Source organism: Lissotriton vulgaris, chromosome 1_1 (assembly GCF_964263255.1).
Source record: "Lissotriton vulgaris chromosome 1_1, aLisVul1.2, whole genome shotgun sequence".
Taxonomy (NCBI): Eukaryota; Metazoa; Chordata; class Amphibia; order Caudata; family Salamandridae; genus Lissotriton; species Lissotriton vulgaris.
The window spans coordinates 1,772,104,509-1,772,131,811 of record NC_141685.1 but is presented as its reverse complement, the minus strand read 5'-3'; positions in this window follow the sequence as shown (position 1 = coordinate 1,772,131,811).

Genomic DNA, 27,303 nt, shown 5'->3' with positions numbered 1-27,303 from the left:
TAAAAGGGTCAGGAACCGCCGCGGCCGCACGGGAGGACCCTCGACAGCGGAGACATCATCTGAGCGGAGGGGAGTGCTGGAAGTTCTGTCTGAACTGTCGGGAGCAAGGGGCGAAGACATCGAAGAGGAGGAGGAAAACCCGGGTGCTCAGGGGGCACCATCGGACTCGGAAGACTCAGTGGCAGACAGTACCCACACACCGGTGATCACACCGAAATCGGTGGAGGACCTTTTGGACGGACAAGGGTAATGGGATAGGTTGCCTTGTTTTGGGTGGGGGCCCGGCTGGGGGGAGGCGGCTGCCGTTCTTTATTGCGGACAATGGAAGAGGGAGGGTTGGGAGGCTTCTACTCTTGCCCCGAAAGATTCTGACACGGGGGGGCTTATTATAGTCCTGGTAGCCTGGGCGACGAGGGCCCATTGCCTCCGCTCAGCCCGCACCTGGCCCATAAGGCCTTCCTACGGTGGCGACCGTAGGACTAGTGGGGTTTTTGGGGTTGTTCTCCGTAGAAGTTTGGATGGGATCTAGATGGTGCAGTTTGGGTCCTGTTCTGGGGTGGTTGGGAGGGGGTTTTGTGGGTTTTTGGGGGGTTTGGTTCTGGTTGGGGAAAATGGCCGCCGACAGCGCTGGGATGATTGATGTTTTTTCTTTGTGGGGACCCAGACGGGGAGACTGTGCAAGAACACTTTGGGACAATGGCTGATGTTGCTAACTTGAAATGTATTACTTGGAACGTGAGGGGGCTTCACACTATGTCTAGGCGTCACAAGGTCCACGCTTATTTAGTGTGTAGGGGAGTGCAAATGGCGCTGCTGCAGGAAACGCATCTGAACAAGGCGGAAGGGGCGGCGCTTCAGCGTAGGTGGCGAGGGCAGGTCTTCTCCACGGCGTACTCTGCTTATGCCAGGGGGGCGCTAATATGGATCAGGGCAGGAGTCCCCTTCCAGGTCACGAGGACAGTGTTGGACCCAGAGGGGCGCTTCGTGGCCATATCAGGCACGCTAGGAGGGAGGGACTTGAATGTTTGCTGTGTGTATGCCCCTAATGTGGACCAGACTGCCTTCCTTTCCGGGTTATCGGGCTCGTTGGCCCACTTTTTCACCGGTCCCCTCCTGCTGGGGGGAGACTTTAACTCCGTGGTAGATGTAGACATAGACCGCTCGCATCCCCCGCTCCCCGACTCCCCGGTCCGGCGGACGGCTAAGGGCCGTCAAGATTGGCAGACCCGCTGGGGTTTGACGGACATATGGAGGGCGCATCACCCCGCGTCTAGAGATTATTCGTACTTTTCGAGCCTTCATGAGCTGCATGTCAGACTGGATGGCTTTCTTGGTTCGTCCGAATTAGTCTCGGCAGCGGTCCGATCGGAGTATTTATCGCGGACCATTTCGGACCATAACCCCCTCCTGCTGGACATTCGCTGGTTTCCTGGGACGCCAGCGGTACCCACCTGGAAGATGCGCCCCGAGATCCTCGAGGACAGTGTCTTCAAGGCGGACCTAGGGGAGAGAATCACGGATTATTTTGCATCCAACGGCGGTTCCGCGAGTACTAGGGCGTTCGAATGGGACGCTTTCAAGGTGGTGGTGAGGGGGTACTGTATCTCTAAGAGGGTGGGCATGCGGCGTGTTATCCTGGCTGATTTAGACGCAGCGGACCGAACGCTCCGCGAGCTCGAAATTAGCCGACCCGGACGCCCGGAATTGCAAACACAAACGGTAGAGGCGAGGGAGAAGGTGGCGGTGGAGGTTGAACGGCTCCGCTGTTTCGATTATAAGGCCTACACGGTCCGATCTATAGCGGAGGGCGACAGGTCGAGCGCGTTACTGGCGTGGTTGGCCAACCCTACGCGCCAGTCCCAAACGACGACTAGGATGCGTAGGGCGGATGGGACCGAGGTGTGCACCCAACCGGAGATTCTTACTTGCTTCCGGCATTATTATGAATGTTTATACCGCAGTCGCTCCGCGCGTGACCCAGACCGGCTTGATAACTATCTTCGCCCGCTGGAACTCCGCACAGTGGAACAAGAAGTGGCAGACACCCTGGGAGCTGACATAGGCTTGGGGGAGATCCGCGGGGCCATCAAACGGATGGCGAGGAACAAGACCCCGGGCCTAGATGGCCTGCCGGTGGAGTTCTATGCAGCTTATGCTGACCTCCTGGCCCCTCGTTTACTGGTGGTCTACAGGGAGGCGAAGAGGCTGGGTCGCCTCCCCGGCTCGATGTGTGAGGCGTTGGTGGTTCCTCTCCTCAAGCCAGGCCGAGACTCGTCTGACCCGGGGTCCTACCGTCCCCTCTCAATGCTGACGGTGGACTACAAAATATTGAGCAGCATCTTGGCCTCGAGGCTGTTAGGACATATTGGCTCCCTAGTACACGAGGACCAAGCCGGTTTCATCCCACGGCGAAATACGACCATGAACATCCGAAGGTTGTTTCGCTTGCTTGGGGAACCATTCGTGGATGCCCCGTCCCCGGTGGTTTTGTCGGTGGACCTGGAGAAGGCGTTTGATAGCCTGGAGTGGGACTACTTAAGCGCGGTATTGCGGAAATTCGGCCTCGGGGAGGGATTTATCAAATGGACAGCAGTTCTTTACGCTTCCGCTTCAGCCAGGGTTAGATCGGGCCCTTTGATTTCATCGCGATATCCGGTGGAGCGTGGCACGCGGCAAGGATGCTCCTTATCCCCGCTTCTTTTTGCACTAGCGGTGGAGCCACTAGCGATGCATCTTCGCTCGGGAGCCCACTATACGGGCTTATGGACAGCGGCGGGCCCGCATTACGTCTCGCTCTATGCGGACGACCTGTTGCTCTTCCTGGAGGACCCGGTCGACGCATTACGGGGAGCGGAATTAGCGCTAACGGAGTTCAGAGAAGTCTCAGGCCTACGAGTGAACTGGTCTAAGACCTGCCTCTTCCCGATGCGTAGGGGTGTCCCCACTCCGGCGCTAAGTAGGGAGATCAGATGGGAACCCGACTGTTTTAAATACCTTGGGATATTTGTGTACCACGACCAGCCCGACCTCCTAGACGGAAACATTGCCCGTTGCATACGAGCACTCCGAGGCAGCATGGATTTTTGGGCCACGCTACCGCTCTCCGTGGCAGGACGCATCGCCCTGCTCAAAATGGTGGCGCTCCCCCGACTATTGTATTACTTTCGGACTTTGCCGATCTGGGTCCCACCGGCTACGTTTCGCCGCTTGCGTTCTATGGTGGTCGGGTTCCTTTGGGGCACGGGCCGGCGGCGGGTGGCCCTCAATACCCTGATGAGGGCGAAGGACGAAGGGGGGCTCGCTGTGCCGGACTTTGAGAAGTACTACCTGGCGGCGCAGCTCCAGACATACACCCAGGAGATAGCCAGGGAGTTCAGAGGCCCGGAAGACGGTAGAGGGACGGGTATAGCCAGGCACGTCCTCTCCTTTATCGCGCTGCGACAGCGTTTAGTCCTTCGGGACCTGTCGATGGAGGAGCGGACTATCCGACTCTGTTGGAATCGGGCTCATAACAGAGGTCACCTGCGGACCCCGTATGCACCTGAAATACCATTGGGGATGCTGACGGCCCTCCCCCACGGAGGAGACTGGTCGCGACTGGCGGACTGGGAGGATTCGGGTCTACAGCTCGTCGGGGACCTGTATGAGGACGGAGTGCTCCTGTCCTTTCAGGATCTCATTGACCGCTTTGGGATCCCCCGGGGCGACTTTCTGCTGCACTCGGCCATTGTGCGAGTGGTCCAGGCGTACTGGCAAAACGGACTAGAGGAACCTCAGTTGTCTCAGGTGTGCCAGTATGTAATGATGTCGGCGGGCACAGTGAAGGCGGTCACTTGCCTTTACGGCAGGTTGATTACCGAGGGGTTGGTCCCTCTCACCACACTGAAGTCCCGCTGGGAAGAGGACATCGGTAGGGAGATCCCGGAGACGACCTGGTCCCAGCTGGTGAGGCGAGCATGGAAGGGTACACGTAGCGCCCGTTTCCAACTGGTCCACTACTACGTTCTCCATAGGGCGTACCTGACCCCGGTTAAGATCAGGCGTTATTTTGCCACAGCCTCGGCGGAATGCCCTAGGTGCCCGGCTCAGGAGGCGGACCTCCTGCACATGCTATGGGCCTGTCCCGGATTGACGTCCTATTGGCAGGAGGTGGCGGCGACTTTAGAAGAGGTGACGGGGAGGCACTTATTGTTCGATGCGGCGGTAGGGCTACTGCACTGGTTCACCCATACCCCCCGGAATAAAATCACCAGTAAATTTATAGACCTGGGGCTCCTACTGGCTAAGCGAGAGGTGACCAGGAACTGGAAGGCACGTGCTGGTCCTACGGGCAGCAGATGGCACAGTGAACTTTTGAAATGGGCGGCGGGTGAGAGCGCGCTGCGATATCAGTTGGCTTGGAGGCAAAGCAATGAGAAGGCGCAGGAGGCCGCGTTAGAATGGGAAACGCTGGTGCAGGCCCTCAGGGATTATTGTACCCCCAGCGACTCCGAAAGCGAAGAAGCAACTGGACCCGAGTCCCGTTAGACACTAGCAGTAACAGCACTATTACCTTCCCCGAGGGTCAAGCAGTGGATCCTACAGTGATAAGACTCCCTGGCGCTGATGGTGGGGGGGGGGGGAGGGGGGAGTTTCACAATGACTGGTAGTTTGAGGGGGGGGTATCTTTTTTGGGGGTTGGGGTTTGTTTAGAAAAGCAGATGACGGACAGTGTGTTATCCGGACCAGCTCCAGCATCCTACTGACCCCAGCTACATTCGCTGCCCAACCCCAGGAATATGGGCCGCTTGGCTGTACAGCAATGCTATGGAAGGGGGTCGGTGGGCTATATCTTGTAAGAGTTGGCTATAATATGATGCTGGTCGTTACTGTATTGTTGTACTGATTCCTGCAATAAAAATATATTAAAAAAAAAAAAAAATGAGGGGGTAATTGGGTTAACATATATGTAAATCCAAGAAATTAGTACGGAGCCATGGACAGCACAACTTCAAATTCCCAGTTGATAACGATCCATCATGTTATTAAAATTTAATCCCATAGGCGCATATTCATGGTCATGCCGATCTGAGACTGTTCGAGGAGTTCTCTCCATTCTACAAGTGAACTAGCAATTATACTGATACTCTTTGTTTTGGATAAGAAGATTGAAACTAATTGAGATTGAAACATATGGGATTAACAATCCTATCACTGAGTGCCGTTGAACAGAATTATTTTAGAAATTTCGTAAAGGAACGCGTCTATACTGACATATTTTTTCTGTGACCATGTCAAACAATCCATCTAAATCTTCCCATAATACCTTTGAAACCTTTACAAATCGATCCACTTGTCGGTACCATTCCACTGGTTTCTGTCTTAATCTGGGGAAGTCATTTGTGAATGACAATATATCCTGTGTAGTCCAGGGAACATGTACATATCCTCCTCCCGGTACTTCTCTCATAGGAAAGTCTTTTTGCTACAGGCTCCTTTTCTCTAACTGGAAACGCTAATGATATTTTATCATTGCTCTCTTCTCTTTTCTTTGTCCATTTACCCTTCCACCTGTTTACATCTCCCCACTTTCTCAGCAACACAATTAACTCTTTTATCTGGGTTAATCTTCCAGCAGTATTCATGTTGTCAATATATTTTTCAGTAAAATCTACTCTGTAAGGTTTTTGTAACAATCTATTCTTTGTAAAGTCTACATTGAGTTCACTTGCCAACCCTTCTAGTCGATCATGCAGGTTTTTTGCTCTCCATGTAAGGCTTTTAAACATAAACATTAATTCATCATCTTGGTATGCTTTAAACCTATCTGTTCCAATTGCCCCAATTATTAATTCTTCCATGTCAACATCATCATCATAAATAACTTTATTCGATTCGAAAAGAATCATAAAAGTATACAATTTTAACATACAAAATTTCACAAACGGTATTTCTTATCCAAAGGCTCAGGCAAACAACATACGAGAAATCACAAGCACATTATCAATGGACATTATCTTCTATATAAGACTTGTATAAATCATTCCAATAGTTCTAAAAATACTAACCTGCTAAAATACATCTAAAACACAATCTGACATATATCAAGTGCACCGTGCATTTTAAATTAAAATATCACATATGCAAATTAGTTAGCCACTTCTGCCAACCCACTTGATTTTACAACCATGGTTGAATATTTACATATTTTATCAGCTATAAAGGCCATTATAAAATTCTGCTATACATTATCAATCCATGGCATCACATACATAGGAAGGTTAGCCTCTCAACCCAACCTACTTAGTTTTTATAAGATAGCTACCAAAGGAATGTGCAAATAAGCTTAATATATCCATATAATTTATCAGTTTCATTAGTTTCCTTTTCTTACAGTCTAAAATACAAGATATCAAAACCAGTTTATCGTGCTGTTAGTAATGTTTTCTAATTATAAGTGCCAATCTGATAAAGCTAAGCACAGCACTACATATAACCGGGGTTTGCAATGATCTTAAATGCTCAAAACCTTCTTTAAAATTGCAGGGTCTGATTTCTCTTAAAATCGGTTTAATAAACCGGACTCTTGGAGTTTTATAAAGTGTGCAAAAAAGTACAAAGTGCAAAGTGCATTGTTTAGCTACATTATCACATGGGCAGGGGGGTAGCCTCTCACGCTAACCCCCTTGCTTCGGAAAGGCTACTAAAAAGTGCAGTGTGTTTAGTCGAAATCTGGTCAGATAAAAACGCCATTGCATGTGTATAGTGAATGATAAATAAAATTGATGCTGCAATTTGACTCTCTGATTTAAAAAATATTCATTATTTTTTGACGAACCCAAGATATTACAGTATGCATTCTTAATCACAGACCTTGTTTCCGAAGTAATAGAAGCTGGTTTATCATAAAAGTTTCCAAGGCCAATTGCATAAAAAGTTTCTTTCACGTGGCGCAGCCATGGGATCTGCATCACATGCTCCAACTTTAGACAGTCTTTCAGGATTCTTTTGAGAGCTGCAAATCCTCTGAAGACCAAATCTTCCCCCACAGGAGTAATGGGGACACATGAATAATATCGCTCATGAAATCTAAGCCCAACTCTGTGTGACAAAAAGTATTTGGGGAACTATTCGGCACTGATAAGAGGCGTTTTAAAAATGTGTTCTCCATAACTTGTAGTTGAGCACACTTATGATATCCCCATCCCCCGGCTCCATAAGCCGCGACGGGCAAACATTTGGATTTATACAGAGTCTTCAGTTCGGCGATTTTTGGCCTAGTTTGCTTGCAAAACGGAAGAGTGCCTCTATTGATCTCGTGGTCTTTAGTACACGTGATATTATCAATGGATCCCAACTCAAATTTTTATTAAAAAGATTACCCAAATAAATACAATTTGGGACCTTCGCAATAATCAAATTACCAACAACAAATCTATGAGTTTTTGTCCCACTTGGTCCGCAAACCATTGTGAAGGATTTTGTAAAATTGACTTTAAGGTCTAAACCCAGCATAAATTCATTAAAAGCATCCAAACATGTTTGCATACTGTTTGCAGTTAGGGTCAATAACACTGTATCATCCGCATAGGATAATAGGGGTATTTGTTTACCATTTATTTTAGGAAAGTCTGAACCTTTTTCCAATAGGAATTTTTCCAGGCAGTTTGTGTAAACTAAAAACAAGAACGGGCCAGGATGCAGCCCTAGCGGAAACCCTTGGTTGATGGAATGGGCCCTGTCTTCTCACCTCCTTGGCCATATCTAATGGCCACAAAGGTAGCAGCATGTAATCTGTGCAGCAGGGTGACCAAGGATTCCTCAAAACCCATGTCCTCCATTATCAGCCACAATTTCCCCCTGCATACAGTGTCAAAGGCACTGGATAAGTCCATGAACTCCAGGTGCAGCGAAGCATTCCTGGCCTTCACGTACTTACCCATAATCATGGCCAGGTTGAGGCACTGCTCAGCTGTCCCCCTGCCCCTTCTAAACCCGTACTGAGAGTCCATGATAAGGCCAGAGGAGTCTGCCCATGTCTCCAAACAGGCCAATATCATTCTCCCTATTACCTTACATGAGGCTTCTATTAGAGAAATCGGCCTGTAGCAGGCAGGATCACTTTTTTCCCCTTTTTTTAAAATCGGGACAACTATTGCCTGTTTCCAAGATGATGGAATGCGCCCAACAATAATTGCTTTGAAGACATTAAACAGCAATGGTGCCCACACATCAGGATTATTTTTAAAAAGATCCAGTGGTACAGCATCCGGACCTGGTGCCTTAAGGGCGATGCCTTTTCTCAGCGCCTCCTCTACTTCACCCAAAGAGAGTGAGAGGCTGAGTTGTTGTGCAGTTTCACTATTAAAATCAATATCATCCTCCCCCTCATTTATCAAAGTGGCACCCTTTGGGTTAAAAATCTTAGAGTAGTGGGTCTCCCAAGTCTCCTCAGCAATATGGGCAATCATGTTTCTTTTTTCATTACTAAGGAAAGGGCGATTTATTACCTTCCAAAATAGTCTATTGTCCTTCAAATCGGACCCTTTCTCAAGATCATCCCAGGCTTGCTTTTTCAACTCCATCTTCCGTTTATCAATAGATTCCCTGTAAATTCTTGCCCTCTTTACCATTTCCTTATCCCGGGGACCTCAATGAAGGGCCTCCTTCAGTATCGTTTGTGCTGCGGGGCAACCAGCATCAAACCATTTATACTCCTGAGTATCACCCTTCCCAGCAGGTTTCCGGAGATAAGTGGCCACACTCTAGCAAAGGGTTTCAAAGTTCTTAACTATCTCTTCAGGTTCGTAGATGATCGTTATGCAAATGTCCACTTGTGGACGATTGGCTTTAAAAATAGTTTCCTCCAGTTTTTTGGGTCGACCCTATCCCATTTCAACCTAAGACCTTGATTTTGGCTGTGTTTCATTGGATGTTCCGAGAACACCTTCCTCTCAACTACAGTGCTCAGCGTTAAGACAAGGGGATTATGGTCACTAGCAGAATTCACCTCTTTTCTAAAATCGTCAATAAGATGAACATACCTACTGGAGATCAAGATAAAGTCTATTGTAATCATTTGGCCCCTGGTCCCTTGAAAAGTAGGTATCGGCGGCAATGAAGCACCAATCGGCATTTCCAACATACAAAGATCATTTATCACAATGATATTATTCAGTGCATCTCCCTGTTTTGTATGTTTGAAATGCGCGAGTGGTTGCTCGTTTGTATCGGATAAACAGCAAACCCTAGTCCCACTCTGGTGGCATGTGGAGCAATTAAAGTCTCCTAGCCACATGAAAAACAAAGGTGAAAAAGTGTCAACCACTTTAACTATTTCTGCCTGTAGGCCATCAATAATAGATGTATTATGAATGTCAAAAATATTGTAATACCAATTTATTAAGAGGAGAGGGACAGGAAACAAATGTGTGACTAAAACCAATTGATACCTTGGGGATGCCTCTATTTTATATGTTTTCAATAGGTTATGTTTTACCAAGATGGAAGTCATAAGACCGCCTTTTGACTTCCCTGCCAGTGAAGGTTCAGCGTGAACAGCGAGTGTATAATATACATCCAGATCTTGGTTAGCTCTGCTCCAGGTTTCTTGGAGACAGATGATGTCAAAAGTTTTTATATATTTTATCCATACCTCATCTCGCAATCTTCGCGAGATGCCTGCCACATTCCATGAAATTAAGCGAAAAGTACACCTATCAGGTTGAATACTTATTAATTCTAGATTTTTATTTTGCTTAATTGTGCTAGGCCCTTCTCCTCTTTTATCAGCAATTGTCATATCATGATTGTCCTCAGGAGCTATGGTCAGAACCTGCATGCTATCTATGTTATGAAACGGCCGAGGGCCTCTATCCTCCCCCAAAAGGTCAATAAGGTGTAAGGACTCATGATATGGTGAGGGTTCAATCGTGTCTTCGGGAACATTTCTACTTAAGGTACCAATTTGTAGTCAGTCAACCTCAGATTGGGTACTCAGGGGGCCAAAACAATTTTCATGATGCCATGATACATAATCTGATTGTTGATTTACTTTGTTCTGGCACTCTGTTCTTATTAAATTGGATTGCCGTGTGGTGGGGTGATAGAAAAATCCCAATGGTAGGATCATTACTTTTGACATCTCCATGACTTGGCCAGACATTCTGTTGATTATGGTTCTCACCAGCCCTGGGGTCCTTAAGGTTAGGACTATACTGTCCCCCTTCAGTGTTTTCTTGCTTGGTCCCTCCCATCCAACCCTTCGAGCCATGATGAGTTCAGGGAACAGCACATTACTATTTATTCCCGTCTTAGCATTAATAAGATTCAGCTATTTATTTCTCAAAGACGGCCAGTCTTCCTCTTCCCCTGATCTTAATGGGCATGCGTTTGCTAAAACAAAGATGAAAGGTGTAGTTTGTGGTGGCAAATGTAAATTGGAGTCTGGTCTGTCTGCCATCAAAAGGCTTGGTGGACATTCTGGGCAGGAATCTACCTTCTTTTTTACTATTTCCTGTCCCCGGGAATTTATTAATAGTTGTTGGTGTCCCTGGCTGTTTCGTACTTTGCCCTGGGCATTTTGGGATGACCATTTCCGCACTGCTACTTTTACCAGTTTGTTTGCTTGGCCCAGGCCTCAGTTCGGCATGTGGTATGCTAATATTTGATTTTTGTCTCTCGATACAGGATATCCGTTTATCAATATCAACTAATTTGGTAAAAATGGGTTCTAGGTGGGCGTTCAGCAAAACTTCCATTTTAGGCCAAAAAACATCCTCCATATTCTGGTACCTATTGGCAGTACTCTGTAAAGGTGTTATATTTATCGGTACCGAAACATGATTCTCAGTAACTACATCTGGACTGGCTTCAATATTTTCTTGCGTATCTTTCCTAGCCTGTAGTTTAGATATATGTTGTTTGCGGGTTTTCTTAGTTGTCTGGCCCTTTTGTTTTCTACCCAGAGCGACAGGGCTACTTCCACTTATCTGTTTGCCTTTTTGTGCCCTTTATTTCTTCTTAATGGAGAATCTGTGATCTCTTGCATACCAGGCGACTCTAGCACCGATATTAGACACTCGTTGGGTTCTAGACCTCCTTCCAAAACACCCTCCTCTAATTTTAGGCTAGTAATGATGGGGCTAACAGGGCGGCTCTGCTGCAGTTGTGAGTCTAATGATAGCCTACGTTCAGTCAGCTTAATTTCATTTATGATTACCGATGTCACTTTGACTAAAAAAGCGTCCAGGGTCCCTACTACCCCTTTTCCTTTGCCTTCCTTTAGTTTGTTCATTTTCGCCAAACTTAACGCTACCCAACACAACTACTATCTAAAAAAAAATAAAAATTGTTTGACGAAAATGAATAAATATAAACAAAAGAATAAAAAATAATAAAACTCCTGGATATGGAAAACCTATATAAGCTTTGCTAGGAATACAGCAACTGCCGCCCAGCACAGTATAAACAGGGGGTCGTCAGAATCAATAACCACAGAATAGGGGCAGAGTCTTACTTCATTGATTGTTTACAATGTCAATAGCATGGCCCGGCCTGGCCTCTTCTGGCCCCTGACGGCCACAGACGGGCCGCCCTTTGCCCAGGCTTAGTCTGGCGGTGCCCATGCGCGTCCCGCACTTGGCACTTGGCACTTGAACTCTTCGTTGGAAGGCGCTGCAGCAGAGGTCAGCGCTGCCGCCATTCCGTCGTCGAGTGAGGCCACGCCCCTTTTTCGAAGCCACGCCCCCCTCGAGGGCGCGCGAAACTGACAGAGCTTTCATAAGGACGCTGATTACAAGCGCCGGTGGTTGCTCTCTTGTTCTCCTGAGGCGGAAAGCCGGGAGTGTGTTTTTTAACCTGTTTTAATTTGATCTTAAACATTGGACTGTCACATTATTTACTTGCTGCACTTCCTACCTCCTTACTCTCCCTCTTGGCACTTGAACTCTTCGTTGGAAGGCGCTGCAGCAGAGGTCAGCGCTGCCGCCATTCCGTCGTCGAGTGAGGCCACGCCCCTTTTTCGAAGCCAGGCCCCCCTCGAGGGCGCGCGAAACTGACAGAGCTTTCATAAGGACGCTGATTACAAGCGCCGGTGGTTGCTCTCTTGTTCTCCTGAGGCGGAAAGCCGGGAGTGTGTTTTTTAACCTGTTTTAATTTGATCTTAAACATTGGACTGTCACATTATTTACTTGCTGCACTTCCTACCTCCTTGCTCTCCCTCTTGGCACTTGAACTCTTCGTTGGAAGGCGCTGCAGCAGAGGTCAGCGCTGCCGCCATTCCGTCGTCGAGTGAGGCCACGCCCCTTTTTCGAAGCCACGCCCCCCTCGAGGGCGCGCGAAACTGACAGAGCTTTCATAAGGACGCTGATTACAAGCGCCGGTGGTTGCTCTCTTGTTCTCCTGAGGCGGAAAGCCGGGAGTGTGTTTTTTAACCTGTTTTAATTTGATCTTAAACATTGGACTGTCACATTATTTACTTGCTGCACTTCCTACCTCCTTGCTCTCCCTCTTGGCACTTGAACTCTTCGTTGGAAGGCGCTGCAGCAGAGGTCAGCGCTGCCGCCATTCCGTCGTCGAGTGAGGCCACGCCCCTTTTCCGAAGCCACACCCCCCTACTGACGTTATCTGCAGCTATAAAACATGTGCTTCCATCGGAAGCGCAGTGGACGAGCGCAGCGGGAGCGCCGTTTGCGCGCCGAAGTCGCGCCTAAGTCCAGCCCGTCTGCGCCCGTCCGCGCCGGACCCGCGCCCAACGCCTTTACCCCTGCTCCACTTGCCCCAAAAATTCGTTGGTCCTCTGATCAACTTCTTCACCTTCGTCCTGATACCTGTGCCCCCTTTACTTGCTGTAACATTGCTAGCCTAGATACTACTGTTTATTCCTGCCCTCACTGTAACTTTTCTCTTCCCATAGTACCTAGACCTCGGCGTCTACCCTCTAAAATCAATGATCAGCCATCCACCATCTTAAAGGCCGCATTAGTCAATTGCAGATCTCTCCCAGCCCATGCTCATGACATATGGCTATCTCTTGAAACCCACAATTGGGACCTATTGTTTCTTACTGAAACTTGGTTAAAAGACTCCTCCAAACCGGACATCACTCTTGCTACTCCCCCTGGTTATCATTTCACTGGCATTAATCGAGACAACTCTAAGACCGGAGGAGGTCTTGCGATCATTGCTAAATCCCATCTCAAATTAAACCTCACGAAAATTCCCAACCTTGGCATCATCGAAGCCGCTCACTTTTCAATTATGGACCCTGCTTGTTCCATCTGTGCAGGCATACTGGTCTATAATCCCCCGGCCGTAACCTCTTCCTCCCTTATCACTCTGATTCACTCCATCGCCGATTTTTCTCTCAAACACCCCCATTTTATTGTTTTAGGAGATTTTAATATTCATATTGATAATCCTTCCTGCACACTAGCCTCCTCTCTGTTAGAAACCTTACAAGGACTCACCTTGCCTCAACTAGTGACAGGTCCTACTCATATAGCAGGCCATACCCTTGACCTCATTTTTTCCAATCTTCCTTCCCTCTCCACTCTCCCCCCCACTCCTTTGACATGGACCGATCATTATCTTATCCCTTTTTCTTTCACGGCCCCCTCCCCTCCTCCCCCTATCCCCCTTAATCGAGTTAAAGGTCGTAAATGGACCAAAGTTACATGTAACTCCCTGGAAGCTCATCTACATTTTCATTTTAACCAGCTAAATGACCTCAATTTAGAAACATTGAGATTCAATTCGGCCCCCTCGGATGCACTTGACTCGGTTTCCCCTCTGGTCCCCGTCACTTCCTCCAGATCCCGTCCTTCTGCCCCTTGGTTCTCCCCTCTGTTGCGTGAGGAAAAGAGCAAGTGTAAGCAGTTGGAACGTAAATGGAGATTGAACTATGATCCTGTAGCCAAATTGGCCTACAAATCTGCCCTGAGTAAGTTCCACAAACTAACACGCTCGTCCATGAGAGCTTACTTTTCTAATTTGATTCAACAGGCGCAGAATTCCTCCAAAACTCTTTTTTCCATAGTGAATGACTTCGTAAATCCTCCTGCTTTGAAATCCCTCTTTACTCCCACTCAAGATCTCTGCAATGGATTGTCTGATTTTTTTCAAGAGAAGATAGTTAAACTCTCCTCCTCCTTTGCAGTAATGGCTCCGGATTTCCCTGATGATTGCCCTGGCCTCCCCTCTTGTTCTTTCAACTCTTTTAGCGAGTTAACTCCTGATCTCGCGTTAGCTTTATTACGCAACGTTAAGTCTGGTTCCCCCCTGGACCCAGTTCCTGCCAAAATCATGGGTAATCTCGCCCCTATCCTTGTGAACCCGTTTCTTTCCATCTGGAATGCCTCTTTGTCGCAAGGTCTATTCCCCTCAGTTTGGAAACAGGCCAGGCTGGTCCCCATACTGAAAAAACATGGTGCAGACCCTCTGCTTTTTAGCAACTATCGACCTATTTCTCTCCTGCCTAAACCTGCCAAGATACTGGAGAAGGTGGTACAGAAACAAGTGGCACTGTACTTAGAGTCAAATCAGCTGCTACACAACTCTCAGTCCGGTTTTAGATCCGGCTATAGCACCGAGACTGCGCTGCTTGAAGTCTCTGAAATTATCAGGGAATCAGTGGATAGGGGCGAGGAGGCCATGTTGGTCCTCCTCGACCTATCCGCTGCTTTTGATACTGTCTCCCACAAAATACTTACCTCCCGCCTACAGCAGCTAGGGGTCGGTGGGACAGTGCTGGCCTGGATTATTTCTTTCCTGGCTAGCCGTTCCCAAAGGGTTACGATGCACCCTTTTGAATCCGAAGACAAACCCCTCCTGTGTGGAGTGCCCCAGGGCTCTGCCTTGAGCCCTCTACTGTTTAATGCTTATGTGGCTCCTCTGGCCAAGGTAGTTGAATCCTGGGGCGTCAGGGTGGTCTCCTACGCTGACGATACTCAGCTTATCTTTTCCTTTCGAGACCATTCTGACTCCCTCTTCTCCAACTTTAGAAACTGCCTTGGTAACATATGCTCCTGGATGTCAGCCAATCACCTTGCCCTTAACACGGACAAAACCGAGGTTCTCTTTTTCAGTAAAAAATCCCCCCCCCCTGCAACCCTCTGGTGGCCTACCATTCTGAATCCCCCACCCTCTCCCGTGAAGGCAGCTCGTAACCTGGGCTTCATTTTTGACAACTCTTTGTCCGGAAATGCCCAAGTTAACAAAGTGGTAGGGGCCTGTTTCTCTAAACTTCGCATGATTAGAAAAATCTTCCCCTTCCTCCCTCTATCCTCACGCAAAACCGTAGTCCAGGCCCTTATCATCACCCATCTAGACTATGCTAATAGTCTATATGCAGGTGCCCGGCACTATCTTATTGACCGCCTGCAAATAGTCCAAAATGCGGCAGCCCGGCTCATCGGTAACATCCCTGCCCGTACTTCAGTCAGAGCCTACCGAGAAGAACTTCATTGGCTTCCCATCTCACGACGCATAGACTTTAAAATTCTGATCCTGACATTTCGGGCTATCCATGGTACTGGCCCACTTTATCTGAAAAAGCGTCTCAAGATCTCTGTTTCAGCCAGACATCTCAGATCCAATGACCTTCGTCTTCTGTTGGTTCCTAGATTCAGGCTTTCTCGGACTGGCGGCAGATCTTTCACCGTCACTGCCGCCAAGCTCTGGAATAGCCTCCCCCTTGACCTCAGGTTCTGCGAATCTGAGCCAGCCTTTCGCCGCAAACTCAAGACCTGGCTGTTCACTAGGCGGTAGGACTTGGAACTGTCAACTCCTCACCGTTTCCCATCTTCTCTGTGAGATATGATCTTGGTTACTCCTCATGGGGACAGTTATGTAATCTTAGCGCCGGGACACCTCCATTGGAGGTAGCTGCGCGCTCTATAAGCTCCATAAATAAATAAATAAATAAATAAATAACGCGGGGGTTCTCGTCAGTTCTTAAGCGCCTCCGGGAGCAGAATGGGCGTGTGCGGCTGCGGCTTCCGTGCCCTGCTGCTAAGGCTCCTGGGAGTTGTAGTCTCCCCCGCTCTGCGGCCGCGCTTAGATGACAGAGGCTGCGGCGGCAAGGAGAGACCGGGACCGGGAGCTGAAACAAGGGGCCTGAGGCTGCTGTAAACAAGGTGAGTTCTTTTCCCCCAGAGCTTTAGAACACCTTCCATGTCAATTTTCAATCTAACTACATACAACACTTTAGGTTCTTGGTCCTTTACTTTTAATGTTTTAAGCCAATCACTTAATTCCTGCTCTGTTGGTCCTACAGGAGTTTGCTACAAATCGATTTTCTCTATATTTCTTTCGGGTGTTGCAGAACCTGATTCTGCACCCATTGGAAACTTGCATGGGAGACTTTGATTAAAGGTCAAGTCAGGCGGTGTAATCTGACTGGTACGCCTAACCTCAGACAAGTCTGGATAAACCTTTTCTCTTACTTTTTGTAAACTTTGATGCAAAGGGATAGTTAACTATGGTTCTTTTATTTTCTGGTTTTCGAACACTGGAATTACAGGAGCTATTGTTACTGGGACGGTAACAGCTACTGGGACAGCTTCTATGGGCCCGAATCACAGAATGAACTTAAGACTCAATCCTAAACCTACTACTATTTTGGTATTCACAGGAATGAGCTTACTACTTTTGGCATTCACAGAATGAACTTACTACTTTTGGTATTCACAGAAGTTAGGATTTTGTCTAAAGTTAGTCTTGAGACAGACTTAAGACAGATTTAAGACAAAATCCTAACTTCTGTGAATACCAAAAGTAGTAAGTTCATTCTGTGAATACCAAAAGTAGTAAGTGCATTCTGTGAATACCAAAATAGTAGTAAGTTTAGGATTGAGGATTAAGTTCATTCTGTGAATCGGGCCCTATATTTTTAGTGAGTTCCTGTATCTTTTCAGTCAATTCATTAGTAGACTGCACATATTCAGAAGTACTTGGGTGTTCTTCAATTCTCCTCTCTACTCTAGCCACACTGTCTCTGATTTCATCATTTTGTCTGGGAGCACCAGTAAGTCTGGTTTTCCAGTAAAGGGGCATTAGAATCATATCTCATTTCCTCTCTCTCTGTAATGTCTTTGAATTCAGAAAATCATTTTGGGGTACCAGTAAATTGGGTCTCCATTGGCGGAGCATTTGGAGTCACAGTTACAGAACTCGGTTGATATAGAGGGAGTCTTCTATTTAATATCTATCAAAAAGGACATGGGTGTCCCCACGAGAAGGACAGAATGAGGGTGTGTTCAATCCTAATGAGTGCACACTATGGTGAACCTATTCTTCAATGTACAGCATACCATCAATCGGGCGGGAAAGGTAAAGGTACAGAGTGTAATATTCAGCTTCTAACAGTATGCATCAACAAAACAATAGCTAATCTTATACTCAAATGATACTATGTTTGATAGTTACCCAGTGCTAGAGGAAGAGATGATTTTAACAGTATGTTCAACTGAATTAGTCATATTCAGAAGCTGCTATATTTAATAAATAACACAATAAAAAAGAGAGATGATCCCCACACCATATGTTTGGTAAACCTCTGTTTTGGATTTATTATGAGTCAAAAACAATTCAAAAAACAATTAATCATTCTTCATTATTACAATATTTAAAAACACATGTTATACATTTTAATAAAAATTGCCTTAAAAACACAAAGAATCAACAAGTCGACGCGGCGTTTCGGTATTCTGTTAGTATACCTTCTTCAGGACTGATTCTGGATAGATTTAAAAAAACACAGAGTTACCATTCTTTTTTTGGTGCAGATTCAAAGTACTTCTCATAGTTAAAAACATTAGAAAATCATAACTAATAGATCTAGAACATCATATTATCATAACTTCTTTAGCTTGGATCTCTTTCTCCTAAGGCACCATTCTTAAACACAAGGTCTTATTTTTTACTTACAGGCACCCTACTATGTGGACATCCTACATACAATCGAATGCTCTATTTTTCTCAACCCTTCACACCGATATGTTGATTGCTATTCCTATGCACAACTACACTTTAACAAAACTAATATTGTATACCTTTCCATTGGACTAAATAGTCCAATGCTGTTAAACCTTCCTTTGAACAACATGAGAATAAGTTGATGGTATTCTCAACATAACGCATACCTTATGCCAGATGGAGTTCATATCCCCACTGGACAATGTTGCTTCTTATAAAGATCCTGTGGGCCTCGGAATGATGGGTCTGTCCCAGGATTCTGTGCTTAATTTGTGATGTCACTAGGTGGGATAAATAAATCTATGTTTTTTATTTTCCACGACATTTTAGCTATATCTAGAAAGATTTTATTCTTTGGTATAGACAGATTCTGTTTCATGCCTAAGTAGGTGAATAAATATTCTTAGTCTTTATATTATAATATATCTGTATGGTCCAAAAAAGTAGACTACTATACGTCTTTAAAAAAAAGGATTTCACGTATTCCATTCATCAAAGTTTTAATTCAACTTCAGTACCTGTTTTTCAGCATGAATATGCTGGATATTTGACTGCCAGGAGGAGCCACCATTTTATCAATTAGTGGATATCGTCATTCACCCTAGAAAATTGTAATTATTCCATTTAGTATCTTTTTCGGGCCTTATTTGTATAGGAACCCCCCACTTTTTAATGCCTCTTTCATTATCTCTTAAGAAATTACTCACCAATTAAATTTAGGTGACGGGTATAATTTCTTAGATACTCGCTTCCAGAGCGCTCCGTTTTCAACTTGAGTCCGTTCTACATTGAGCGACACAAAATATAAATTAAATGGATGCCCAAATGGTTTATGAATAATAAATTTTGTTGACGTTACATTTTTTATGTTTTATTTATAGCCCCCCATACTCTCTTTATTCTCAAGTTATCTGTTTTTTTTTTCTTTTTTATAATTATTAAAGAAGTTGCCATATAGTTACTTTAGATATAATGGGCGGATGGAAACTAGTAAACCCGCGTTATATTGGGGCTTCCAAGTTATTGGTCGAATTTAAGCCGACCCTGGTTTCGATTTGCACCTACCTCTGGTTCTTTAATCGGCCTCCCTGCTCCTTCCTTCCTGGCAGTCCGTCAATAGCTCACTCGACCGGTATGTTCCGAGCCGCAAAAGACACTGATCGTATGTTTATCCGGGGTTTTAAGCTTCCCGTACTCTAATTGGTTGCCCCTTTTCTAGTCCACCATTGGTCGATCAAGGGCCAATTGCTGTCCGGTTTCTATGGCAACCGAACGCATTTCCGTGTATTACTAGGCCCATTTACTATTGGCTGATGCGATTCAGTTCGCTATTACTCATTGGAGGTTCGGAAGCGTTCTATGGTAACCGAACGCATTTCCGTATATTCCTAGGCTTATTTTTTATACGATGATTCGATTCAGTTAGCTATTCCTTATAGGTGGTTCGGATGCGCATTGTCAGGGTTTATTTATATAGCGTTCTGTTTTACCGATTCTATATTAAAGAAACCACTCGTTCACCACGCGTTGTCATGGTTGTCATGGTTTATTTATATAGCGTTCTGTTTTGCCGATTCTATATTAAAGAAACCACGCGTTTCTTTAGTTTCACCCTGGTTCTAGTTTATGGAGGTTTGTGATTTATGGTTTGATCGACATAATTTAGTTTCAGCCGTTAATTAACGGTAGTATTTAGATGATCTAGTCACAGCCTTCAGTATTTGTTGCTTATATATAGGTCGGGAAACCCCGTGCTTTTTTTAGTCTCCCGCGTTCTTATTTTTACAAAAAGTATATACAATGAAGAACATACTTTGACCTTTCAGTCTCCCCACTGATCTCTTTTGTGGAGACGCATCAAAACACTTTTCTGTGCTCATTAGGTACTCTAAGGTTACCTATTAGCCAGCCTACCATTTCTCTCATACAGGTGGAAGAAGTGTTACTGACACTCTTATGCAAAGTGGTTTATAGTACTTACAACCCCTTCTACTCAGCTCTTGGGTGTATTTCAATGTCAGTACTATACTGCTAGATAGTCATGGATGAATATTCTCTTAAGCCCTATTGAACAATCTTTTCCCAATCCTCTCTCGAGTTTAAACCACACCTCACACTATTGAGGGTGGACATGTAGAATTGCTCCCTTCTTTTCCTTTTAATGTCTTGGTTACCACCTCTTGTACTACCAGTTATCTTTTCTAACCCACACCATTTCAAATCTTCAATTTTGTGGCCAGTCTCTCTCCAAAGTTCAGTGAGGGGCACTCCTGTTTTATTAGTTCTTAATGCTGATCGGTGCTCATTTAAACGTAACCTAATTTCCCTAGATGTCTCTCCTACATAAGATTTTTTGCAGGGGCATTGGATGAGATAGATTGCATTTTTAGTCCTGCAATTGATGAAACTTTTAATATGTATTGTTTTATCATTTGCTGTGATCTTATCACCTTTGATGATGTTGGCGCAGTTAACGCAGCCCATGCAGGGATGTGTCCCCGTTGGTAATGGGTTACCATCAATAGTGGTCTGAAGATTTTTGGGCCTCTCTCTATATGTGTGTACTAGAGAGTTCCTGATTGTCCTATTTCTCCTGTACGAGAACATAGGTTTGGGAATTGGGACCTGTGCCTTATCCGAAATCAGATGCCAATTTCTATTTATTATATTTTTGACCTTGTAGCTTATTTGTGAATAGTTTGTTACAAACATAATTGGCTGTGGACTGTTATGGCTCTCATTTTTTGGATTAAAAAGGCTTTCTCTGTTAAAATACTTAGCCAGTTTAAAGGCGTGCCTTATCATTCTTTTGGGGTACCCTCTCTCTAAAAATTTCTCTTTTAGATTAGTGGCATGGGTTTCATAATCTTCCATTGAGGTGCAGTTTCTTCTCAAACGAAGAAATTGCCCGAATGGGATGTTGTTCTTCTGTGATGCCGGATGGTTGCTATCATAATGTAACATTCTATTTCTGTCCGAGGGTTTCGTATATAATTCCACTACCAGATGGCCATCCATGTGTTTGATGATGATGTCAAGGAATTCCACATAGCATTTGCTAATGTGTGATGTGAATTTCAAATTCGCATCTCCCAAATTCAACCAGTTAAGGAATTCATTCAGGGTATCTATCTCTCCTGTCCATATAAAAAATATATTGTCAATATAGCGACCCCATTCCGAGATGTTTTCAAAAAATGGGGCAGCTATATTGTAGATATGTTTCTCATCAAATCTTGACACATATAAACATGCCAGGCTGGGGGCACAGGTGGCCCCCATACTGGTCCCCTTGATCTGTCTAAAAAGGTTGTCTTTATATAAAAAAATATTGTTTTTGAGAATTACAGTGATACAGTCAATAATGAATGTCTGGTGGTCTGTTAGGTCCTGTTGATTATCTCTAAGGATCTCCTCCATAATTTCAATGGTATTATCCTGAGGAATGTTGGTGTATAGTGCTTCAATATCCAAAGTCACCAACACCTGTGTCTCTGGATTGAAGCTTAAATTCTCAACTTTTTTAATCATTGATGTTGTGTCCTTTACATAGGCTTTTTGTTGTTGTACCAAGGGTTGTAGGAACACCTCCACGTACTTACTCAATGGTTCAGTGAGTGGCCCTATGCACGATACTATTGGTCTCATTGGGGGGTCCCGGATGTCTTAATGCACCTTTGGTAGGCCATACAGTGCCGGGATTAGAGGGTCAGTGTTAAGCATAAACGCAAATTCTTCCTCGCATATAATGTTGTCATCTTTCGCTAGTCTCAACATTCTCTCGATTTCACCCTTTAAGGTTTGCCATTCCTTCCTATTGGATTTTTTATAGTGGTCTTTGTTATTTAGAAGTTTGAGCATTCTATTGTCATAGTCTTGACTATTCATTAGTACTACACTCGCACCCTTATCTGCCGGCTTTACTGTTAGGGTATTATCTTGTTCAAGGATTTCTAGTGCTGTTTTCTCTTCCTTAGTCAGGTTGAAGGGTGTCCAATTTTTTTGTTTTAAAACGTTGTCTACACTTTTATCAACAGATCTTTCAAAGGCTTCTACATCCTTATGTATAATACTCAATGGGGGGACCCATGTGGATTTATTTTTTAAACCTGATTTATTTTGTCTCACGGGTTTCTCTTTCCCTTCAAAGAAAATTTGAAGTCTCTCCTTTCTAAAAAAAGAATTGCAAGTCTCTTTCTAGGGCATATCGGTCTACAGGTGAACATATTGCATATCCTAGTCCCTTTTCAAATAATTTGGTCTCTATTGGAGTTAACTGGTGATCTGACAGATTGATGACAGCTGCTTTTTTGGTTTTATTTAGTCCCACTGTTTCTGGCTCCTGGTTCGAGGACGTTGAGGGTTTTGGGCTTGAGTATATTGTGGCTGATGATTGTAATTGTTTCGGCCTCTCCCTCTCCCCCATTGTTTTCCGAACATTTGATTGTGTCTGTCTAAAAAAGCCAGGCCCTCTTTCAAGGTTGTTTGTTGTTGTTTATTAGATTCACCATTTTTTTGTTGTTTGTCATTTGTTACCTCCCCTTCTGAGTCAGTGCTGCTATACGAGGAGTCAAAAAATCTCACTCGTCTCTTAGGTTGGTTTCTAGGTTGGTTTTGCCACTGTCTACGGGGTTGGAAATTTTCTTTTGGGCGATCATAAAAGTCTTTCTGGAGGTAAGGGTAAAAGATTTCCGGGTTATAGTTATCTATATCTTTTTTTAATTTGTTGCTCTTCTTCTTGATCAAATATTCACTATATCCTTCAACATCATTTTGGATTTCTTCTAGTTTAGCTTTAGCATCTTCTAATGCTGTACTATCCCTTAGCTGACTCTCCAGTTCCTCTATTTCCTTCTTTTCAATCACTATAAATTCATTCGCTGTTTCTATAATAAGCAGGATCCAATCCCTACTACACCTGTTTGCCACAAGTGTCCATTTATCTATAAATTTTTTATCTGTTATGAAAATGCCCGGTTCATTAGTCACTTGTAGACCTTTGGGAATTATCCCATTTTTACAGTATTCGACAAGGAACTCCGCATGTAATTCCGCTCTTATCACTTTCTTTTTTAAGTTCCAAAGTTTCTCCCATTGTTCCTCGTCTGTTTTATCTAATCTTACTGTGGTGGTATTGCGGGATCTCCTATTGATTAGTTTATCAAATTGATCTTCAGAAAAACTATATGTTTTTGTACCTTCCATTTCAAGGGTTTCTTTTGTATATACTTCTTTTATTAAGTATTGAGGTATTTTGTAAAATGTTACCTCTTTGCTAATTTGCAATAGGACTCAAAAGCCTCCTCAGCTCACAAGCCGAGTGAACAGTGAAAAAATAAAAAAATAAAAGGAGGACCCCACGCAGGCTAATAGGGGACTGGGGGGATGATAGTTATCAAAAAGGACATGGGTGTCCCCACGAGAAGGACAGAATGAGGGTGTGTCCAATCCTAATGAGTGCACACTATGGTGAACCTATTCTTCAATGTACAGCATACCATCAATCGGGCGGGAAAGGTAAAGGTACAGAGTGTAATATTCAGCTTCTAACAGTATGCATCAACAAAACAATAGCTAAAGTTATACTCAAATGATACTATGTTTGATAGTTACCCAGTGCTAGAGGAAGAGATGATTTTAACAGTATGTTCAACTGAATTAGTCATATTCAGAATCTGCTATATTTAATAAATAACACAATAAAAAAGAGAGATGATCCCCACACCATATGTTTGGTAAACCTCTGTTTTGGATTTATTATGAGTCAAAAACAATTCAAAAAACAATTAATCATTCTTCATTATTACAATATTTAAAAACACATGTTATACATTTTAATAAAAATTGCCTTAAAAAACACAAAGAATCAACAAGTCGACGCTGCGTTTCGGTATTCTGTTAGTATACCTTCTTCAGGACTGATTCTGGATAGATTTAAAAAAACACAGAGTTACCATTCTTTTTTTGGTGCAGATTCAAAGTACTTCTCATAGTTAAAAACATTAGAAAATCATAACTAATAGATCTAGAACATCATATTATCATAACTTCTTTAGCTTGGATCTCTTTCTCCTAAAGCACCATTCTTAAACACAAGGTCTTATTTTTTACTTACAGGCACCCTACTATGTGGACATCCTACATACAATCAAATGCTCTATTTTTCTCAACCCTTCACACCGATATGTTGATTGCTATTCCTATACACAACTACACTTTAACAAAACTAATATTGTTTACCTTTCCCTTGGACTATATAGTCCAATGCTGTTAAACCTTCCTTTGAACAACATGAGAATAAGTTGATGGTATTCTCAACAAAACGCATACCTTATGCCAGATGGAGTTCATATCCCCACTGGACAATGTTGCTTCTTATAAAGATCCTGTGGGCCTCGGAATGATGGGTCTGTCCCAGGATTCTGTGCTTAATTTGTGATGTCACTAGGTGGGATAAATAAATCTATGTTTTTTATTTTCCACGACCTTTTAGCTATATCTAGAAAGATTTTATTCTTTGGTATAGACAGATTCTGTTTCATGCCTAAGTAGGTGAATAAATATTCTTAGTCTTTATATTATAATATATCTGTATGGTCCAAAAAAGTATACTACTATACGTCTTTAAAAAAAAGGATCTCACTTATTCCATTCATCAAAGTTTTAATTCAACTTCAGTACCTGTTTTCCAGCATGAATATGCTGGATATTTGACTGCCAGGAGGAGCCACCGTTTTATCAATTAGTGGATATCGTCATTCACCCTAGAAAATTGTAATTATTCCATTTAGTATCTTTTTCGGGCCTTATTTGTATAGGAACCCCCCACTTTTTAATGCCTCTTTCATTATCTCTTAAGAAATTACTCACCAATTAAATTTAGGTGACGGGTATAATTTCTTAGATACTCGCTTCCAGAGCGCTCCGTTTTCAACTTGGGTCCGTTCTACATTGAGCGACACAAAATATAAATTAAATGGATGCCCAAATAGTTTATGAATAATAAATGTTGTTGACGTTACTTTTTTTATGTTTTATTTATAGCCCCCCATACTCTCTTTATTCTCAAGTTATCTGTTTTTTTTTCTTTTTTATAATTATTAAAGAAGTTGCCGTATAGTTACTTTAGATATAATGGGCGGATGGAAACTAGTAAACCCGCGTTATATTGGGGCTTCCAAGTTATTGGTCGAATTTAAGCCGACCCTGGTTTCGATTTGCACCTACCTCTGGTTCTTTAATCAGCCTCCCTGCTCCTTCCTTCCTGGCAGTCCGTCAATAGCTCCCTCGACCGGTATGTTCCGAGCCGCAAAAGACACTGATCGTATGTTTATCCGGGGTTTTAAGCTTCCCGTACTCTAATTGGTTGCCCCTTTTCTAGTCCACCATTGGTCGATCAAGGGCCAATTGCTGTCCGGTTTCTATGGCAACCGAATGCATTTCCGTGTATTACTAGGCCCATTTACTATTGGCTGATGCGATTCAGTTCGCTATTACTCATTGGAGGTTCGGAAGCGTTCTATGGTAACCGAGCGCATTTCCGTATATTCCTAGGCTTATTTTTTATACGATGATTCGATTCAGTTAGCTATTCCTTATAGGTGGTTCGGAGGCGCGTTGTCAGGGTTTATTTATATAGCATTCTGTTTTACCGATTCTATATTAAAGAAACCACGCGTTCACCACGCGTTGTCATGGTTGTCATGGTTTATTTATATAGCGTTCTGTTTTGCCGATTCTATATTAAAGAAACCACGCGTTTCTTTAGTTTCACCCTGGTTCTAGTTTATGGAGGTTTGTGATTTATGGTTTGATCGACATAATTTAGTTTCAGCCGTTAATTAACGGTAGTATTTAGATGATCTAGTCACAGCCTTCGGTATTTGTTGCTTATATATAGGTCGGGAAACCCTGTGCTTTTTTTAGTCTCCCGCGTTCTTATTTTTACAAAAAGTATATACAATGAAGAACATACTTTGACCTTTCAGTCTCCCCACTGATCTCTTTTGTGGAGACGCATCAAAACACTTGTTCTGTGCTCATTAGGTACTCTAAGGTTACCTATTAGCCAGCCTACCATTTCTCTCATACAGGTGGAAGACGTGTTACTGACACTCTTATGCAAAGTGGTTTATAGTACTTACACCCCCTTCTACTCAGCTCTTGGGTGTATTTCAATGTCAGTACTATACTGCTAGATAGTCATGGATGAATATTCTCTTAAGCCCTATTGAACAATCTTTTCCCAATCCTCTCTCGAGTTTAAACCACACCTCACACTATTGAGGGTGGACATGTAGAATTGCTCCCTTCTTTTCCTTTTAATGTCTTGGTTACCACCTCTTGTACTACCAGTTATCTTTTCTAACCCACACCATTTCAAATCTTCAATTTTGTGGCCAGTCTCCCTCCAATGTTCAGTGAGGGGCGCTCCTGTTTTATTAGTTCTTAATGCTGATCGGTGCTCATTTAAACGTAACCTAATTTCCCTAGATGTCTCTCCTACATAAGATTTTTTGCAGGGGCATTGGATGAGATAGATTGCGTTTTTAGTCCTGCAATTGATGAAACTTTTAATATGTATTGTTTTATCATTTGCTGTGATCTTATCACCTTTGATGAAGTTGGCGCAGTTAACGCAGCCCATGCAGGGATGTGTCCCCGTTGGTAATGGGTTACCATCAATAGTGGTCTGAAGATTTTTGGGCCTCTCTCTATATGTGTGTACTAGAGAGTTCTTGATTGTCCTATTTCTCCTGTACGAGAACATAGGTTTTGGAATTGGGACCTGTGCCTTATCCGAAATCAGATGCCAATTTCTATTTATTATATTTTTGACCTTGTAGCTTATTTGTGAATAGTTTGTTACAAACATAATTGGCTGTGGACTGTTATGGCTCTCATTTTTTGGATTAAAAAGGCTTTCTCTGTTAAAATACTTAGCCCGTTTAAAGGCGTGCCTTACCATTCTTTTGGGGTACCCTCTCTCTAAAAATTTCTCTTTTAGATTAGTGGCATGGGTTTCATATTCTTCCATTGAGGTGCAGTTTCTTCTCAAACGAAGAAATTGCCCGAATGGGATGTTGTTCTTCTGTGATGCCGGATGGTTGCTATCATAATGTAACATACTATTTCTGTCCGAGGGTTTCGTATATAATTCCACTACCAGATGGCCATCCATATGTTTGATGATGATGTCAAGGAATTCCACATAGCATTTGCTAATGTGTGATGTGAATTTCAAATTCGCATCTCCCAAATTCAACCAGTTAAGGAATTCATTCAGGGTATCTATCTCTCCTGTCCATATAAAAAATATATCGTCAATATAGCGACCCCATTCCGAGA